This window comes from Charadrius vociferus, unplaced genomic scaffold (assembly GCF_000708025.1).
Source record: "Charadrius vociferus isolate BGI_N301 unplaced genomic scaffold, ASM70802v2 scaffold32, whole genome shotgun sequence".
NCBI classification, from domain to species: Eukaryota; Metazoa; Chordata; class Aves; order Charadriiformes; family Charadriidae; genus Charadrius; species Charadrius vociferus.
This window is the reverse complement of record NW_009647856.1, coordinates 6,560,822-6,568,026: the sequence shown is the minus strand read 5'-3', so window position 1 is coordinate 6,568,026 and position 7,205 is coordinate 6,560,822.

Here is a 7,205-nt window from a genome sequence, read left to right as displayed (position 1 = left end):
AGAATTTCTTCCTTATGTCAAATCCAAACCTACTCTCTTTCAGCTTAAAATTGTTGCCCCTGGTCATGTCACTACAGGCCCTACTAAAAAGTTTGTCCACATCTTTCTTATAAGCCCCGTTTAAGTATTGAAAGGCCACAATAAGGTGTCCCCAGAGCCTTTTCTTCTCCAGGTTGAACAACCCCAACTCTCTCAGTCCTTCTTCACAGGAGAGGCATTCCAGCCCTCGGATCATTTTCATGGCCCTTCTCTGGACCCACTCCAACAGGTCCAAATGCCACTTCTTCACAGTCTTCCCCCAAAGTTGCATGAGCATGTGGTGAGCCAGCACAAGGGAAACTGATTTAGTTAAAAAACAACCCAGGTTAAAAACCTTGGTCTGGTTCACTCTGATCTGGCTGTCTACATGTCTCCACCTGCGCTTCTTTCAAAGGCAGTGCTGTCTTATACAGGCTTAAACAGTATATAAACTTTTCACTCCAAGCCTCTTTGCAGGACGTGCATTCCCAGGTACTTCAGGGTGTTCCTACAGTCATCATAGTGATAAGCCAAGGCTGCAATATCAGAAAGTCCCCTAAGTGATGAGAGAAATACTGCAATTTGTGAGACAGTCTTGACAGTCTAATTTTGACTCAACAGCAGCCAAAATATCTCAAGAGCAAGACAAGGATATGGTCCCCTGCTGGTACACAGCCCTCTGGAGTACCGTTGAGTACGTGGCTTCTACAGCCAGAACATGCCCCAGGAAAAAACCCAGCTAGCTCCTACCATGGGTGCGATCTGGGGTCTCTCGTTGGATAACTCCATACCGTCACAACCTCCAAAATGTTGCTGTAAATGTTCTCTTAGTGGTTTGTAATGCCTGGTCTTTGCTGCATCCTATCAAAAATGCCAGTGCAGCTCAACTCCCTATGACAGCAGTATTTCCCTCCTCCGGATTGTGTAAAAAGGGAAATAGTGACGAGTGCACTTACACAACCCACCAGAAGTGATATTTCCCACACTCAGTAGGAAAGCAGCTTGTGGAGTCAAAGAGCCCTTCAACCAAAAATCATAGCAAGACATTTGAGGTAAAAACAAAATAAGGGGCGCGTATGACTAAAATTACTAGAAAGGGATTTTCAAAAGGATTTAAGTGGTAAAATTAATGAAGAATCCATTTGCCTCCAGGCTTTAGTTGAGAGTTATGCCTTTTAAAATAATGTTATCCTTCTGTCCAAATATTATGGTTCTGACCATGTCCGCATCCAGGAAGCAGTGTTTCCTTGATGTTAGAACATATGATGGGAGCCTGGCTTATCTCTCCCCATGGCACATATGGTGATACGGAGCTGCAGACACTGTTCTCTTTTAATGATGAACACGGGTGCATTTCAGGATAAAGGAAACAGTGTTATCTGCAGGAGATTTTTGCCACATTACTTTCAGAATAGAGGCTTCCTTGGCCCTGTTCTGGTTAAATTCCCTCTTGCAGCTTTATAGAAGCACTGTAGATCTCCCCTATATGGAAACATTGAGGAGTCAGTTTTTCCAAAGGGAGCATGCTGCACTGGACAGACCACGGCTCTCCCTCAACAAGGTGCGTTGTCATTACTCCTTGGCTGTCCAAGACTTCTCCCTCTGACCTGGAATCCTCATGTTTCATTCCTCTCTCTCCATGGCTTTCCAATTCCTTCTCAATAATTCCCTAAAATAGTCCCACTTTTACTTTTGACTATCCTTAGGCAAAAGTAAACCTCGCTCCCCCATCTCCTAGCCCTGGGTCACCTTTGCTCGTTGATCTGCCTGTTTTTCCTGGCATGGCTGTAGTTGGCAGCAGTGCCACATTCCAAGGGCTTCAGACATTTTCTCAGTCTGCTGCCTTCTTCGTCCAAATTTCACACTCACAAAGAGCAAAATAAAAGGGCAAAGATGCCTGTGTTTTTAAATACTCATGGTATTCTGGAGCTCCTGACTTGTTAAACCGGTGATGATCTGGAAAGAGAATTGGTGCCATCTATTGGGAAGAGAAAACAAGGACAGTTGTCAGTTTGGCTTTTAGCTTTTCTGCAAATTTACCCCTTTTATTTTTTCCTTCCCTGTTCTCATCAAGGGTGTAAGGACAGAAAGAGCAGCTCCTGCTGGCATGGCAGCTGTTGAGTGAAATGTGCTGCTCCCTGTGTGGACACCAGTATCTGTTGAGTGGTCAAGAAAGGAGAAGATAGCCCAAACAAGGATCCTATAGTAGTGTCAATGGCAGTTATTCTGCAGTCACGAGTCAGTTTCTCTCTTCTGAACTGCCAGAGATGGAATCACGAAACCACCAGATTTGTGGTTAACATTTTGCTCTTCTCCTCAGCAAAAAGTCTAAAGCATCTTACTGACAAGCAGAAAATTACTTTGTCATCAGGACTCCTAATGCAGAGTACCTAGAGGAAACAGTATGGAGTACTTTTCATGTCTGCTGCTCTTGCTAGACTGAGAATAAGTGGGGACAATTTTGCCAGTTTGACTCCAGTCACTAAATTTATTAGGAAAAAAAAAAAGATTACAGATAATATTTTTAACTGGTGACAGAGTGAGTTTGTTTCAAGGAAGAAATGAGAACTGCTGGTGAGGAATTTCAGCAACCCAGCACAATCAAACTGCAACTCATCTGAGGAAGAAAAAAGCTGAAAAGGAAAACAGTTACATTACAATTTCTTTACATACCAGCAAGCTCCAAATTAGATCATCTAAAAGCTGCACTAGAGGTACTATTTTTAATCTTCTATGTCATTGCACAGGGATGTTATATAATTGCAGTTGTAAAAGAAGTTATCCAATCGGCTGTATGTGGGAGGGAAAGTGGTACACGACACCCTGTATTAAACTGTGCAGAATGGGCCAAAAACAGTTAGATGCATTCTTTGGCACTACCTTTGCTTCACGTATCCTGCCCACAACAGGGTTATCAGACTGAAAACATGATCTTGTGTCACTTTGTTTCTACTATTTTATTCCTGTCATCTCTTGGTTTCCTGAACTTCACATTTGGTGATTCTCCCTTTGAAGGTAATAATATTATCAATGGCAATAGGTTCAATACTGGACTGATAATCAAAAATCCACGATGATCTCAGATTGAACATATCATACCATCTGCTAATGGCAGATGAACATTCAGACCATACATCTGACTTTCATGTTCTTTGTAGTTGTTCCACTGTAGTTGATAATCTAAGGCCTAACACTGTTTAATGTAAACTTTACCAGCTGGCTCTGAGCCCTCTCCAGGCCACGGTAGCATTTAATTGTTGGAAGAAATGAATGCATTTCATTATCTTACTTCTCTCTAGGTTATGGTGACATTCATCACACAGCACTGCTGATGGCAGAAGTTGGATGCACTTCATAACATCCCCTCTCCCCCACTTAATCTGCTCAAAGCCTGCGAAGAACGTATCTTTGTGGTGTTTTCAAATTACCTGTCAATTGGAAATTAAGCTTAATCAGCAAATCTGAAGTCAGAGCAAACACTCCAGCATTTATGTTGGCAAGAAGCCCAGGTATTAATCAAGGGTAGTAGTCCTTCCACGGGCCTGTAGATACCTCTGTGGATGGAATAAAGCAAAGCCTCTTTAGGAACCTGAGCTGCTCAGAGGAAGCAATCCAGACTGGTGTAGTGTATATTCATAGTGTCCTGAGAGAGAAATCAGTCTTTGGGCTACATCTGTACAGTATCTGTGGGATCCTGGCCAAAATCAGGAGTTTCCAGCAGCTACCACAGCAACAGCCAGAAGTAAGAAAGCAACGCTGAGACTAGAAAGACAGGAAGAGCAGAGCCAACACAAGAGTCAAAGGCAGCATGAGTTCCACATAATATAAGACAGAAAGACAAACAGACAAAACTTAAGCCCTATGTGTATATATGTAGAGATATACATAGAGACATGTTCTTTGTATCAAAGCTTTCTGAAGTTCAAGTCCCAGCTTTGTTAGATTCTCAGGGTTCAGTTCCTGGACAACTGCAAAAGCAGTATCCAAGCTGTTAGCCCAGGGCGATGTGAAGATAATTCGGTGCAACCTTCCATCACTTCAGACTAAGCTAAGCTGCATTATCTCACATTTGCTAGGGAGTAAGAGTGTACACAGACTGTTTCCATGGTTCAGCTGCTGAAAGGAAATTTCTTAAGTAACTTGACTGAATCTGAGCCCTCAGACCTGGAGCTGGCCAATGTCTATTTTTGCAAACAAATGTTATGCAGTGGCTTGGGGAAAGCTAGACACTTTCATACCTCTTGCCTCCAAATATTAACCATCTGTGCGGTACAGCACAGATATATGAGCTACTCATAACTCAGCCGAGCAGCTCCGGGACCACTCACTGGGAGAGTCGGAACAAAAGTCTCCTTCCTTCACAGAGTCAAGATGCTCCACTTCTGTGTGTCACCCATCACCTGCAGAACAGACAAAACAAATTCATTACACGAGAGACTGTGGTGAAAAAAAGATCTGAATAAAATAGGTGGGCAGAAACAATTGTTTTCTCTACTGTATCCCACAATCCTGATGTGTGACAAAACTTTTGTGCAAACACTTTAATGCTCCTTAGATAGAAGCAATTTTTCCTCTTATGTAAAAAAAATTGTCTCATTTTTTTTTATTTTTCACAAAGCCTCTTCGGTTATTTCTCTCCCTCCCTACAGGGACTTTCACTTTTCTTTGGCTTTTAAAAAGCAAAATGTTTCATTCCAATTAGAATCAGATATACCACTTCTGATTCCCAAGCAACCCCCTTCTATTTTACAATTGCAAGCAAGGACTGTTCTTGCATTTGGATCTCTTCGAAGAACCGTGAGATACGTAGATCCTGTGGGCAGTGAAGCACACATCAAAATGCTAAATTGCTCCCCAAAACTTGGATATTTGCTATCTAAATAAAATCTGTTCCCAAAAATTAATTCTGGGTACTAAAAACAGATCTGGGATTCCTGTGGGAACAAACAGCTATCAGAAGTGTAATAAAATAGCAAACGCTTCTTTAAACTGCTCTGGCAAGTAAAACTGTTGATCTTTGTTGCTCTTCTTCTGCCTTTGCTGCACATGCAGTAAGGTCCCGCACTTCACAAGAACTTAGCTCAGATCTCACATAAACAGCCGTGATGAGCTGCTGGTATTTTTTCTCCTCGTTCTCACAGAAGCTACCCTTATTGCCCCTCTAACTCCCATACATTCCTGTCTAACATACCAGCCATAGTGATGAGAGATGACCGTCATTCAGAGATCTCACTCCCACAAGCAGAGAAGATTGCAGTGTACCTACAAGGAACCGGATTCCATTTGTTAGCAGTGTAAGCAGAAAACACATGGATTATGGGCTCAGCATGCATAAACCTGCTATCAGACCTGTTCTTTACCACAAAGGTGGTCCCAAACGTTTGCTGGTTTTATTTCTAGGGAGATTTGTAACCTGCACTCTCCATTTGAATGCTGAAGTTCCTCAGCTGTAAAAAGATCGCTCCCTGCCAGCGTCCACCACCCACCATGCGCCGCTCTTCTCTCCCTCGTGCTGGGGACTCCCTGGCTGCAGCACTGGGAGGACAGCTGGGGAGACCAGCTGCAGAAAGGCACGGCTTCATTAAAGAGCAGACAGTTCATAGCTCCTAGGAGATATCAAAGCAGCATTTTCAAATCAAAAGAGCTTATTTTCAAGCCGTGTGGTTATTTAATGAAAGGCTGGTATTTTCTTCATAGAAAGTTGACATTTTAGCTAAAATGACATTTTTCCCATTGAAAACAAAGGAACCAAAATATCATAGCTGGCCCTATTACCTAAGAACAGGCACCATTGGGGTACTTCTAGCCCAGCATCCTGCTAAGGACGGTCACTAAGCACTGGGACTATGCGGAATGAACCGCTGGCTTTTAAGGACTTCCTGGGCCGGATTTCTTCCTTCAGCCATGATGTCTGACAGCCATTAATGGGCTGCATCCCCATAGCATGGCAAACCCCATCCTACTGGATTTTATCCCATGGCAATAATCACTAAAACGTCATTACTGCATATTTCTTCCTTCAGCCATGATGTCTGACAGCCATTAATGGGCTGCATCCCCATAGCATGGCAAACCCCATCCTACTGGATTTTATCCCATGGCAATAATCACTAAAACGTCATTACTGCATCCACCCGCATCCTGGGCTGCATCACAAGAAGCATGGCCAGCAGGGTCAGGGAGGGGATTCTGCCCCTCTGCTCCACTCTGGGGAGAGCCCACCTGCAGTGCTGCCTCCAGCTCTGGGGCCCTCAGCATAAGAAGGACATGGACCTGTTGGGGCAAGTCCAGAAGAGGCCACGAGGATGATCTGAGGGCTGGAGCACCTCTCCTATGAGGAGAGGCTGAGAGAGCTGGGGCTGTTCAGCCTGGAGAAGAGAAGGCTCTGGGGAGATCTTATTGCTACCTTCCAGTACCTAAAGGGGCTACAGGAAAGATGGGGAGGGACTCTTTTTATCAGGGAGTGTAGAGATAGGATGAGGGGTACCAGTTTTAAACTGAAAGAAGGTAGATTCAGATTAGGAAGAAACTCTTTACTCTGAGGGTGGTGAGGCACTGGCCCAGGTAGCCCACAGCAGCTGTGGCTGCCCCATCCCTGGAGGTGTTCAAGGCCAGGCTGGATGGGGCTTGGAGCAACCTGGTCTGGTGGGAAGTGTCCCTGCCCACGGCAGGGCGAGTGGAGCGGTATGATCTTTAAGGTCCCTTCCAACATAAACCATTCTATGATCACATTCTGTGTGAAAAGCGCTCCCTTTCGTTCGCCTCACACCCACTGCCCGATCCCGTTGTTTAGGCCTCGTGCACCAAGAAGCCTTTCCCAATCATCCCTCTTGATGCTGCTCTCTGCTCCACCATATCCTCTACTCTTTATTTCTTCTCCTGTGGAGGCCCATGACCTTTCCCCCTGACAGGTGGCAGGCTCCTCACACCACCTCGCTTCTCCGAGGAGGAGGAGGATTTTGCTTCGTTTCCTGCTGGGCTGGCAGGCCCTGGGCTCCTCCGGGCGGGAACCGGGGAGGGTGTCTGTGAGGGATGGGAGAGGCTGTGTGCCCAGGAGAGGGCAAGGGCGCCGGGAGGGGACGAGAGGCCTGGCACCACCGGAGGGCGGCCCGCAGCCTGCCCTGCCGCCCGGCCGGCGGTGGGCGGGAAGCGCGGAGCTCGGGAATTCCCCGGGGGGGAGGAGGAGG